Source organism: Diabrotica virgifera, chromosome 5 (assembly GCF_917563875.1).
Source record: "Diabrotica virgifera virgifera chromosome 5, PGI_DIABVI_V3a".
In the NCBI taxonomy this organism is placed as follows: Eukaryota; Metazoa; Arthropoda; class Insecta; order Coleoptera; family Chrysomelidae; genus Diabrotica; species Diabrotica virgifera.
This window is the reverse complement of record NC_065447.1, coordinates 147,647,061-147,662,170: the sequence shown is the minus strand read 5'-3', so window position 1 is coordinate 147,662,170 and position 15,110 is coordinate 147,647,061.

The window sequence follows — 15,110 nt, the reverse complement described above, 5'->3', positions numbered from 1 at the left end:
CGGACTTTATCTTCTAAACGGACCTAAAGATTATGAAAAATATGAAATTTTATCTTTTTTTCAAAAAAATTTATTCATCATATACGATTTATTTATTGCTATAGTAAAATTTAATTACAGTTGGCATGGTTGAGTATTAGAAAAAATAGTTTTACGAATTTAACAAATATCTTTCGATCCCGCAAGGTCAATGAAAATATATAAAAATTTGAAATTTTGGATGATTCTGATAAATTAAAAAGAATTTATCTATCTCCTTTTTCTACATCTCTTACATTGTGAAGCTGTTCGCTTGTTTAGACATCGTATGACAATATTTGAACAACCCAGAATTCAAAACGAGGGGTGGTTGCACTTCTAGCTCTCTAGAGCTCCTCTAGCACCCTTCTCTTCAACCAACCAACGAGTGTGTGTTTTTTATATTATTTACACATAACTACATTTCTTTTTTATCTGTTTGTGTCCAGCTCTTAAACACCAACTTTGTATTGTGATTTTTTGGTAAAATCTGGCAGCATGGACCTTGATTTAAGTGTTTTCCTGATGAATCCATCTCTTGATTGGGGCCCACGTACATACATTAGCATTAGACGATGCACGATGCTTCCATGACGAACTTTAGACACCGCTCGCCAGCTTGCGTGTGGCAGGGATAGTTTTGTCTGCTGTTTGCATTCCAGTCTGCTCGATGTTATACAAGAAGTTGTATCTTTATTTGAAAATCTTCGAGGAAGTGGTGGAGAAGATAGTTTTGCAACATTCCAGTCTATTATTTTAGTTTAGTCCTGTGCTTCAAAATTTCAAGTAGTAGGGAGAAAGGAAACACATTAGAGAGCTGGACACTAAGGAGAGTGTTAAAAGCTGGACTGACCAAAGCCAAGGGCAAAAGCATTAGGAATTTCGTCCCTCCACTTTAAATTTTCAAGCACAGGACTACACTGAAATAATAGACTGGAATGTTACAAAACTACCTTCTCCACCAGTTCTTCGAAGAGTTTTAGATGAAGATATAAGTTCCTGCTTTACATCAGGCGATATGCCAGACATGAATGTACAAAACTATCCCTGCCACACGCAAGCTGTCGAGCGGTGCGTAAAGTTGGTTGGTCTCATGTCTAATGTATGTGGGCCCCAATAAAGAGATGAATTCATGAGGGCAACACTTAAATCAAGCTCGATGCTGCCAGATTTTACCACCAAATCACAATACAAAGTTGGCGTTTAAAACTAAACACAAACCGATGAAACAGAAATGTACATTATGTAAATAATGTAAAAAAACACACACTCATTGGTTGGTTGGTGAGAAGGGTGTGGGTGGAGAGAGAAGTGCAATCACTTCCTCGTTGTGTGTTCTGGGTTGTTTAAATATTGTCATACAATATCTAAATAAGCGAAGAGCTTCCCAATGTAACAGAAAAATGAGATGATTAAATGATTTTTTATTTATCAAAATCATCAAAAATTTCAAATTTTTATCGATTTTGGTGGACATTGCGGGATCGAAAGATATGCGTTAAATGCGTAAAACTATTTTTTATCACTCAACCATGCAAACTGTAAATAAATTTTGCTATAGCGATAAATAAAACGTACATGGAGAATGAATAAACATTTTTGAAAAAAAGGTAAAATTTCAATTTTTTCATAATCTTTAGGCCCGTTGCGGGATCGGAAGATAAAGTCCGATTTAAATAATTGTTTTTTTTGTTTTTCTTTTAATTACCAATCGCAACTTTTCCGCACTATAGCGACACGGAATTATCAACTTGACTTTTTTCGCACCACCCTAATGTATATACACATCGAGGTACGTTTCACTTTATGTTTTGACTTAATTTGTTTGAAAATGAATCGTGACGCATGGGCAAAGTTAAAATGGAACAATATGTGTAAATATCTACAGGCCCCAGATCGACGCAACCAAAACCAGGGGTAATAATACGCGGTTGAAGCACTGTTACCTTCTCCAGTTCTGTTATCTTCCTTAAGCCGGGTCCAGACACGTGTAATGTGTAATGTAAGATAGCGTGTAATTTAGCATCAACAGTGTGGACGTCACACGAACGTCCACATGAATTGTTTAACGAACCTTGGTTTCCACTCAGTTGCTACGAACATTCACGAACGAGGTGCCGCTTTTATATGTAAGTATGTTTTTACTAACTGAACACAGCAAAAAACGTTCGGTGCGTCGATGGTGGAAAACTGATGATTTGTATCAAAAAAGATCTACTTTACTTGTGGAACTAAAATCTCAGCAAATAAGTGGCCAATATAAAAACTTTACCCGGATGTCGCCTATTGCATCTAACATATCAAGACAAGATACTGTCATGAGATCTGGAATTTCACCGCAAGATAGACTGGCACTAACATAAGATTTTTGGCAATAGGAGATTTATATACTAGCCTTCAATACACTTTCAGTATACCCGTGTTGAGCTGCCCCCCCCCCCACTTGCAAAAATTAAAAAACAAATAGCCCTGATTTATGAGCTTTTTATGAGCTCTCATATTCCGCAAACTAAAAATTTTGAGCTCGTTCCACTGAGCAGAAATTTAATACCCTAGTGAGTCAGCCCCCCCACTACTTAAAAATAGGAATAATGAATCGGTTTTTGCGGCAGAATTACGAGCTATTTATGAGCTCTTGAAATTATATACTTTCGATTTTTGAGCTCATCCCCTTCACCCCCAAACAACCCTTTAATTGATTTAACTTAAGAGAAAGATGCTGAGAAAACTTAAAATATATCGTATTGTGGATATAATTCATATAGCTTATATACTCTAAGAATAAACTATTAAATCAAGAGCATTTCGATTATTGAGCTACAACTCCTTCGCAAGAAAACCACCCCATCTTCCCGGCTTAAGAGAAAGTTGTACTTAAAATGCATTAAACTAATTATTTGGCGACTACATATCATTTAATAATTTATAACCTTCCAAATTACGCGCATTTAGATCAGTAAATTGCAATTTATTTTGTATAGTGCAGTCACTGAAGGTAAAAATCAACGATTACCTTCAATTTCGGTGAACCTTCATCGATTTTCACGAAAATTGGTCAGTAGTTAGAGGATACGTCAAGAAACAAAGGTGACATGGTACCACCTTGCGCCTTTACCATGAGGGTGGATACCGCCCCTTCTCGGGGGTGAAAATTATTTTATAAAAAATAAATGCACAAATCAATAAAAGAACAAATTAAAAGCAAAATTTATTATATAAAGTTAATAAAATAAGTCAATACTTTTTAAGTTATTAAAGATCAAAGATTTTAATTATTTGTGAAAAAAATGCATGTTTTGAAGAGGTTTTTTGTAAATCACTGAAAAACTTTATGTTTTTACAAAAAAGTTAATAGTAGTTTAAATCGTATAGCTTATATTCTAAGAATAAACTCTTAAATCACGCGTCTTTCGATTATAGAGCTACAACCCCTTCGCAAGAAAACGACCCCATATTCCCGGCTTAAGAGAGAGTTGTTCTTAAAATAATTTAAATTAATTATTTGGCGACTACATATCGTTTAATAATTTATGAGCTTGCAAAATATACGCATCTCAATTATTGAATTGCCATTTTCTTTTTATAGTGCAGTCACTGAAGGTAAAAATCAACTATTACCTTCGATTTCGGTAAGTCGCCATTAATTTTCACGAATTGACAATAAGAACTTGGGGTTTTAGCCTGGGGTATATGTCACCCCTTCTCGGGAGTGAAAATTACTTTATTAAAAATAACCCCACAAATCGAGAGAGGGACAAATTGTAAGCAAAATTTGTTATATAATGTGATTAAAATAAATCAATACTTTTTGAGTTATTAAAGATCAAATATTTTAATTTTTGGAAAGAAAATGCATGCTTTAGAGCGATTTTTCATAAATAACTCAAAAACTGTAAGTTTTTACAAAACAGTTTTCATCACTAAAATTGAAGCTAATAAAAAATATAATAAATTGCTTACTTGAAAAACCCTTTAATGTTAATTTAAAGTAAGTTATTGGTAATTAAATGTATATTTTTTCCGCGACTGTTCAAATCTAACGGTTCAAGCTTAAATAACGGGAAAGAGATGCATTTTATAACACTTAGGTACTAAATACTTGTCAAAGTACTTAGAAATACCTATGAAAAATAAGATCCAGAAAAAGTTGATAGTATCAAAATCCGCTCACCAATTTTCGTGAAAATGAATGGAGATTTACCGAAATCGAAGGTCATAGTTGATTTTTACCTTCAGTGACTGCACTATAGAAAGAAAATGGCAATTCAATAATTGAGATGCGTATATTTTGCGAGCTCATAAATTATTAAACAATATATAGTCGACAAATAATTAATTTAAATTATTTTAAGTACAACCCTCTCTTAAGCCGGGAATATGGGATGGTTTTCTTGCGAATGGGTTGTAGTTCAATAATCGAAAGGCGCGTGATTTTAGAGTTTATTCTTAGAATATAAGCTATACGAATTAAACTACTATTAACTTTTTTGTAAAAACAGTTTTTCAGTGATTTACAAAAAACCTCTTCAAAACATGCATTTTTTTCACAAATAATTAAAATCTTTGATCTTTAATAACTTAAAAAATATTTACTTATTTTATTAACTTTATATAATAAATTTTGCTTTTAATTTGTTCTTTTATTGATTTGTGCAGTTATTTTTTATAAAATAATTTTCACCCCCGAGAAGGGGCGGTATCCACCCTCAGGGTAAAGGCGCAAGGTGGTACCATGTCACCTTTGTTTCTTGACGTATTCTCTAACCACTGACCAATTTTCGTGAAAATCGATGAAGGTTCACCGAAATTGAAGGTAATCGTTGATTTTTACCTTCAGTGACTGCACTATACAAAATAAATTGCAATTTACTGATCTAAATGCGCGTAATTTGGAAGGTTATAAATTATTAAATGATATGTAGTCGCCAAATAATTAGTTTAACGCATTTTAAGTACAACTTTCTCTTAATCCGGGAAGATAGGGTGGTTTTCTGGCGAAGGGGTTGTAGCTCAATAATCGAAATGCTCTTGATTTAATAGTTTAATCTTAGAGTATATAAGCTATAGGAATTATATTCGCAATACGATATATTTTAAGTTTTCTCAGCATCTTTCTCTTAAGTTAAATCAATTAAAGGGTTGTTTGGGGGTGAAGGGGATGAGCTCAAAAATCGAAACTATATAATTTAAAGAGCTCATAAATAGCTCGTAATTCTGCCGCAAAAACCGATTCAATATTCCTATTTTTAAGTAATGGGGGGGGGGGCTGACTCAGCCCCCCCACTAGGGTATTAAATTCCTGCTCAGTGGAACGAGCTCAAAATTTTTAGTTTGCGGAATATGAGAGCTCATAAATAGCTCACAAATCAGGGCTATTTGTTTTTTAATTTTTGCAAGTGGGGGGGGGGGGCAGCTCAACACGGGTTTTCAGAATTTCAAAAGAGTCAATCTCTTGCATTGTACCAAAAATTTTGAAGTGATTATAGAAGCATTAAAAGAAAACATAAAGGTGAGTTTTATATATTTTTATTGATTTATTGAAAAAAACAATACGGTAGCATTTTAATTATTACTGTCTGACCCGCTTATTGGAATAGCCTTAGTGCCAATAAAAATATTAATACATATATTTTGTCTTACAGTAATTGGGATTTTTTGATCCCAAATACTGGGGTTTTGTTTGTGTAAGTGTAAACTAATAAGTTCAAGTGATTGTTCGTCACCCCACATAATGAACGTTCACACGATACAACCTTCACGAACGCCGTCCCAGCGAGTACTGCGATCGCCTTTGCGTTCACACAAAAAACCGAAAGCCGATGGATCCCAGCGAGCTCCAGCGCGAATTTTACAAGACATGTAAAGTATTGAAGTGCCACTCTATCTTGCGATGAAATTGCATATTTCATGACAGTATCTTGTCTTGATATTTTAGATGCAATCTTTGTTAGTAAATATTTAAAATCAGTAGACGACATCCGGGTAAAGTTTTTATATTGGCCACTTATGTGCTGCGATTTTAGTTCCACAAGTAAAGTAGATCGTTTTTGATACAAATCAGTTTTCCACCATCGATGCACCGCACGTTTTTTCCGGTTTTCAGTTAGTAAAAACATACTTACAAATAAAAGCAGCATCTGTTATCACGACCTCCCTATTCGGAATGTCGTAACGTATAATGTAAGATTACGTATAATGTAACACGAATTCTGCGTTTAGACGGCACTACGAGCATTACATTGTATTATAGCTAATAATGTAGTTTCATAGCTACGAGCATTACATTGTAATGCTCGTAGTGCCGTCCAAACGCAGAATTCGTGTTACATTATACGTTACGACATTCTGAATAGGGAGGTCGTGATAACAGATGCTGCTTTTATTTGTAAGTATGTTTTTACTAACTGAAAACCGGAAAAAACGTTCGGTGCATCGATGGTGGAAAACTGATTTGTATCAAAAAAGATCTACTTTACTTGTGGAACTAAAATCGCAGCACATAAGTGGCCAGTATAAAAACTTTACCCAGATGTCGCCTACTGATTTTAAATATTTATTAACATAGATTGCATCTAAAATATCAAGACAAGATACTGTCATGAAATCTGCAATTTCATCGCAAGATAGATTGGCACTTCAATACACTTTCAGAATTTCAAAACAATCAATTTCTTGCATTGTACCAGAAGTTTTGAAGCGATTATAGAAGAAAACATGAAGGTGAGTTTTATACATTTTTATTGATTTATCGAAAAGAAAATACGGTAGCATTTTAATTGCAGTCGAAACCGCTTATTGGAATATACTTCGTGCCAATAAAAATATTACTATATTTTTCCTAAAGTAATTGGGATTTTTGGGATCCCAAATACCAGGGTTTTGTTTGTGTACACTAATAAGTTCAAGTGATTATTTGTCACTCAACATAATGCACGTCCACACGATAGTCGGGTCCAGACACGTTAACGTGTCTCGACCCGTCTTTATATACCGTAAGCCCAAGAGATAGCAGACTACACTGCTATAATCCCAAAGCCGCGTTAGCGGTCCAGAAGAGACTATATTGGGACCGTGCAAGTTCGGAAAAGCGACACCTGGTTTCATAGCTCGGCAACATTTTTCGCACTTTTAATTATATTGGCCAATCATATTGGTCCTGGTTACTGGACAATTATCAAGGTCATAGCCCAAAAAAATTATAAGAAGAAAAAGTAATTTTAACGTTATGTTATTAAAAGGTAAACAATTGTATGTAGTAAATAAAATTAATTATTAAAATGCACTACTACAAGCAAAATACAATTAATTAAATTTACTTTTATATAATATTTGCATGTCATATCAATATTGTGGAGCAACATATATTTTTTTTTCTTCATTGACAGTAGACATGAAATATACGTCAATTTGACAATTTCAATTGACAATGAATTATTTAAGGAAGTTGCCATATTCCTCCGCTATTCACGCACGATCGTTTCTCGTATCCCCTCCAAGTACTTACACACGGCGAATACAATACAACTTAAATGATACTATATTAATCAGGTTCTGTTGTTCTGAAATTAAATCAATTCTATTTTCTCGTCACTTAATATTTCGCTGGTACTATTATCACTCATCACTATTACTTACCGTAATAATTGCAAAAATAGGCTGTTTCTATGTGTTTTATGATGGTATAAAATAAAGGTCATTGCACATTTTTAACATTTATTTTCAAGCAAAAACCTTTTTAGTGTGTGCTAAAAGTGCACCGAACCGACAAATACAATGTTAGATAATACTATTTTGATTTTCAGATATTTTTTTAATTATAAAATCAGATTTTAATTATATATCAATATAAATCTAACGTGCTAAGAGTATAAGTCATAAAAAAGATTTTTCTGAATTCTTCTTATTTTGAATTATATAATTTAATAAGGTATTACCAAAGTAGAAAGTAAAATAAATAGTTAATTACTACATTTATTCATCGCCATTTTTAGTTGTAATAGTTATTTCATCAGTGGTAAAACAGACTAAGAAAAGTCCTAATGAAAAATTTTAATTTTTGACTTATAGGCACTCTTAATACATAGCACGATAGAAATACTATTCTTTTCCAATATAATGATTGAACAACAAAATAAAACCAAATTCAAAGGTAGCAATATTAACTTTTACAAAACTTTATAACCTCGTCCAATAAAGCCTCTTAATAAGGATTCTTAATAATCTTTATGTCAAAGTTAGTAGCTCGTCCAATAAAGCCACTTAATAAGGATTCTTAATAATTTTCATCTTATTAGTATTACTGTATTACATATAATTTTTTCCCTTAATGATAAATATTTTTCCACCTACCTCTACCGAAAGTATATTTTTCCGGACCTGATTGTAGGGAGCAAAGTCGTACTTTTCCTCCCTACGGAGGAAAATATTTTTCCTCCCTAGGGAGGAAAAGTAAAAGTGACGTCATGGTATTTCATTCATGAAATATAACTTATTGACGCCCTGTACAATATCTATTTTCTATTACGTAAGTATCTATACATTTTAACGTTTAGTTAAAAACACCCTGTATTTTGCAGAATGGTAAAAAACAGTAAATTGTTATTCTGATTTAACAATGTTTACATTAATAATTTGACTTATATTTGACAGTTGTACCTACTTGTTAGTTTTAGTTCAAATAAATTTTGTTGGTTAGTTACATAAATAAATTAAGTAAAAAAGGAAAAAATTACTTGTTATTTGAGGAAGGTGGAAAAACCATATGTATAACATGGGAGTAAAGTGCCTTTTCCTCCCTTGAATGATTACTGCCCTCCGCTACGCGTCGGGCAGTAAACTTCATTCTCGGGAGGAAAAGTAGCACTTTCCTCCCTTGTTATACGAATAGCTATTTGTATAACAAGGGAGGAAAGTGCTACTTTTCCTCCCGAGAATGAAGTTTACTGCCCGACGCGTAGCGGAGGGCAGTAATCATTCAAGGGAGGAAAAGGCACTTTACTCCCATGTTATACATATGGTTTTTCCACCTTCCTCAAATAACAAGTCATTTTTTCATTTTTACTTAATTTATTTATATAACTAACCAACAAAATTTATTAGAACTAAAACTAACAAGTACGTACAATATAACTGTCAACTGTCAAATATAAGTCAAATTAATAATGTAAACATTGTTAAATCAAAATAACAATTTACTGATTTTTACCATTCTGCAAAATACAGAGTGTTTTATAAATAAACGTTAAAATGTATAGAAACTTACGTAATAGAAAATAGATATTGTACAGGGCGTCAATAAGTTACATTTCATGAATGAAATACCATGACGTCACTTTTACTTTTCCTCCCTAGGGAGGAAAAATATTTTCCTCCCTAGGGAGGAAAAGTACAACTTTGCTCCCTACAATCAGGTCCGGAAAAGTATACTTTCGGTAGAGGTAGGTGGAAATAGCTATTATCAACATTGATGTAATTGTCATAGTTTATTTTATTTAAGTTTATATAAAAATAGAAACAAAAAAATATTACGCTATTGAAAAAATTCGAACGACGCGGCGTTGTGTGCGGGTCCAAAGAATTTCGAGGTCATCTCCTTAATCTCTACGTCATGCAGCCTTCCGATTATCGGAAACGACGACGATGACGGGTGGGACTAGGATAGATCAAGCGAAGGGAGGTGTGGCCTGAGGCATAACAAGACACAGTAAAACCACTCTCCGAAAAATTGGAAGTAAAATCTGTAGTCGCGCATTTTCGGCGACCGCGCAATGTTCTTAGTCGCTTTTGCCCCACTCTCGCATTACTAGTCGCATATAAACGTACGAGTTTTAACAGGGAAAACCGCATCCACCACTGGTGAATTATCAATTGCGTACTGCCGGTATTACTTCTTGAGATCAAAGTGCCGACAGAGAAGTGGTTTTACTGTCACAAAGCCAATTCCCCTGTCATACAGCATACAGTCGTTCTGTTATATGATCGTATTGGGATCGAAAGGCTGTATGTAAGGTGTCTCCAAGCCATAAATCTGATTTTCTAATTTTCTCGAAACCGTAAGTAAAAACTTTCAAAAATGCTGTGTGAATTCCTAATTAGTTTTTCTGTATCCGTGTTCTTGGACGAACTAATCATCGGGAGGGCAGAAGAGCCACGAAAAACTAAATAAAATATTTATTTCGATCCAATAGATAGATAAATGAAGTGTAAAGTTTATATCAAAGAATTATTTTGACAAATCAATACAGAATTTTTGCTTTTATTTTGTGTCAATGCACATGTTGTTTGCGGTAACCATAACAGTGGCATCAATGTTCTTCAATAATTATTTTAAAATCGTGTATCAATTATCGAATAACAACAGTCGAACCTACTCAATTTGGTACACAAAAGTAGCCTTTCCGGCGTTAAGCTAAAAACAAAATTATGGATTTGGTTCCCTAGATTTAGCGATTAATTAACTCCTGTTGAACTGAACCCCGCCCCCACCTTGCCGAAATTAAAAAACAAACGAATAGCTCTAAATGAAAGTCAACGTTGACTCACCCCTTCCCCACAAAAAATATTAAGTTACATAATTTGTTTTTTAACCGCTATTTGTTTTTTAATTTCTGCAAAGTGGCATGGGAGGGGCAGCTCAACAGGGGTGATTATTTAAACTATACCTTGAACAACTTCAACGTATCCAAACTTTTATTTAATAACAAAGCATTTGGTAACAATCGCGGTAATAGCATACGCTTCCGACATATTTTTGAACACTGGCGACATTATGACTTCCCATTTTTTGAAGAGGAAACAGTAGCGATCAACAGGTAGCGAAAACGCGTTCCAAGATTATTAGTAGTTCCAAAATGACACAAAATCTAGGCATCGGATAAAAAAGTTTATTTGAAGAAAGTGTATTTTTTTGTTCTTCTTAATGGCGGTACAGGCTCGTTTTTTTAATATTGTATTTAATTACAGAGTAATTTCCACATATTAATATATTTTTCAAATTGGGCTCTGTACCGCTATTCTTTATTATATTACGAATACGTGTGCCAAATATCTCGAAAAAATATTCAAAATTACAGCCGCAATCTTGGAACGCGTTTTGGCTACCTGTTGATCGCTACTGTATCACCTTAATATATAATGGTAAAAAAATCAACCTATCAATAGGCTATACAATTAAGTATTACAAAAAACAAGTAAATCAACAAAATGTATTAACTTATGAGATTCTAAACTAACACTAGTAACACAGAAATGCTAAAATAATATTTAAAATGTAAAACTGTTGTAGCAAAAAAAGTTCAATGGTAGTTTTATTAGCTCAAACCTTATTATAATAATTAAATTAGTCAACATGTCAGCGGGCAATTTGAACGAAAACTTTTATTAAAAAAAAAATAATTTAGATTTTACTTACAGCTTTTTGTGCATAATATTTGAAAGTTAAAATGAGCAAGGACTTATAGAAACTCAAGGCTTGCGTAGACTAACTCATGGCCTAATATAGACAAAAAACTCCATAATAAAATACGAATTTTCACGAACAAACGCCTTTTTCTTCTTGTTCGTCAAACGTAGTTTGACACATGACATTAATAGACGAAAAACTTGGATCAGACGAAAATATTTCGGTGTTCGCTATAGACAATTCGAAAGCGGCGGGTTCGTAGGAAAAAATATTCCTATGAGCTTTTTTTGCATAATCACATTTGTAATACACCCCAGAATAAGGTTCAAGAAGTCGCTCACGCGAAAAGTGGTCAAATTTTTTTTTACCAACTTTTTTTTAATCAAATTGCAAAAATTAATATTTTTGGTCCGTCCAATTTTTTTTAGGTTTTTTTGGACCATTCTTAACAAAAAAGGTCTCTTGGAATTTTTCTCTTAAGTTGATGGTTTTCGAGTTATAAGCAATTTAAAATTTGAAAAACGCGAAAATGGCCATTCTTAAGACTTAATAACTCGGTTAAAAATTATTATGAAAGTCGGAAAGTGACTAAATCAAAATTTAAAGCCTGATGAATGAACCTGAAGAAATTTGTGTCATTAATTTATTACTAAGCTGTTATTTATAATTATTAACAATAAGCCGTAAGATCGTATTGACGCGGCTGTAAATATGAGTGCGAGTAAGATATGCCCCATTGGACTGCCGGAATGGTATCTCTCTCGTCACCATAGACGGCCGCCTAATACGTGCAGGCGCTCCTTATTATTACTTAAAAATAACAGATTAGTAATAAAATAATGACAAAAATTTCTTCAGGATCTTGTAGGGGGGGCTTTAAACTTTGATTTAGTCACTTTCTGACTTTCATAATAACTTTTAACTGAGTTATTAAGCCTTGAAAATCGCCATTTTTCGTTTTTTTTTTCAATTTTAAATTGTTTATAACTCGAAAACGATCAACTTCAGAGAAAAATTATACGAAACCTTTTTTTGTCCAGAATAGTCCAAAAAACCTAAAATAAATTGTCCGGGCCACAAACATTGATTTTTGCAATTTGATTAAAAAAAATTGTTAAAAGAAATTTGGACCACTTTTAACGTGGGCGACTTCTTGAACCTTTTTCTGGGATGTCTCACGAATGTGATTATGCAAAAAATCTCATGGGAATATTTTTTCTAACGAACCCGCCGTTTTAGCCTTGTCTACTATCGCTCCTTCCTAAACCTAGAAAGTTTTGGAAGCTGTGTATGAGCGCATAAACGAAGTAACAAGTTTAAAAAGTATATATGTAACTTATGAAATGTTTCATTTGTGAAATAGGAAATATGAGTATAACCAATAGAAAAGGTACAGAAAACGTCAATTATGATGAGGTTGCAACTGTTACACCAATGGTATATTTTCGTCTCCCTCAACCTGGCTTCTATCACCATGGAAACGATTAGAACTCAACATTCATTCAGTGGCGCATCTGCGAAGTTTGGTGCTTTCTGATATCAGAGAGATTTGCGCCTGTAACTATTTCATTACAACGATTGACTTACCAAATGGATTCTATTAAAACCTACGCGACTAAATTTCACTATAACTGGCGTTTGCTGTAACATCTCTCTTCACATAATAATGAATGGAACAAGAGATAATACAGTTGATAATACGGTTTATAAAAACAGTAACCCCAAACATATGAACAACTTTGAATCTTCTTGCATTCTTTATGCTCTATAAGACCGTGCATCGGATCCCAACGCATGTTGATCTTATATATACAACTTTTTTGATTACAGTCCAATTTTGATATTTTTTTCTACAATTAAAGGGATAATTATCCCAGAATAATTCACATCATTCAAGTTTTCTCATACGACCGATTTATACACATTATACGTCAGTAAGTTAGGTTGCAGGCTATGGAAAATACAGCTTTTCGATGTAACTCAAAACTATCATGTATGTAAGCTTGGTTTAGTCCCTACATATGTTTTTTTTTATCAAAAAGTGGGCATATGACCAACTGCCAGATATAAAGGTGTCTCGCCTGAATTAAGAACATATAATAATATAAATTATATTATAAATACAATACAACTAAAAAAATTATAGTTTGAGCTAATTTATCTACGGCAAAAGGGTAACCTTGTATATTTTATACTATATAGGGACACACAACTTTGGATTCAAATTATTTACAATTTTAGAAGCCAATTTAAAATATTGAAGAATAATTGTATAAATCAAAACCATGACAATATCTTTATACATGACACAGAAGCCTCAACTTGCAGATCAACTTAAAGGTTTGCTAACAGTCAAACTAAATACTATATTTCGTGAATAGTACTATTAACAAAACTAGTAATACTAAAAGGTGTATTTTTGTGCCACTCGTTTGTGTTGTGAAAACATGTAGTGTTTAAAGATACTTCTTAAACTGAAGAAAACTGAGACGGTATTTTTATGCCATTGATTTACGCAGTTTGTTTTGGTCAGAATTATATATCATAGTGTTAGTCAGTATGATTCTTTTCATGAGCATTTTTCAGTGCGTCACAAATGATAGAAAAAAAGGTAAGTCCGTGATAATATACATTTTAGTGACATGACGTTTTAGTTAAATCTGACAGTTGTCACATTTTATTTGCAATTTGGCATAAAATCAAATCATATCATAGTGTTAGTCAGTATGATTCTTTTCATGAGCATTTTTCAGTGCGTCACAAATGATAGAAAAAAAGGTAAGTCCGTGATAATATACATTTTAGTGACATGACGTTTTAGTTAAATCTGACAGTTGTCACATTTTATTTGCAATTTGGCATAAAATCAAATCAATTGTGTTTATTGCATTTATAAAATGGTATTTTCTTTGATTTGTATAGTCTTATAAATTGTACAGATTATATTCGTAGATATATTATATAATTCGTAAATAATTTGCTTCCGATTATAGCTTCATCTATTGACAACTAGAATAAATGTTATAAATGTCACCGACGAAATGTAATCACCGACGTGCGTTTTTTCTGTCACATGCAATTTAATGCGTTAGAAAGAAATCGAAAAACTGTGACGCACTGAAAGATCCTCATGAGAAAAAGCATACCTCAGTAATGTAACAGTTCGCTTCAATTTGAGGTTATATTATTATACAAATAAACATACAGGGTGATTGATTAGTGGGGTACAGCTCAATAGTTCCGCTATAGTAATAGATAGCAATAAAGTTAAAAACAAAAATTTTAGCTACCTTTGAGCTTCACATTACAAAATTAGTTAGAATGTTACAGGGTGTTCGATAACACAGTGGCAGACCAAACTTTTGTTTTTTTTTAATGGAAAGCCCTATATTTTACTTTAAAATCGAAATCCTGTTAACTTTTCCATCACAAAAATATAAAGGTTTGTTATGTTATACAGGGTATTTACAACGTTATAACCAATTTTATATGAAAATCGTAACAAGTTCAACTCTCTGTATAAATAAAAATAAGCAAAACAGCAATGGTTTATTAATGCCATATTTTATTTTTTTACGTATTGTCAAAATTTACAAGAATAATTGATATTGCTAATTAACTTTATATCAAATACAGGGTGAGTCAAAACGCAAGTACATTATTTTCTCAGTAATTTTAAATGGAAAACTCT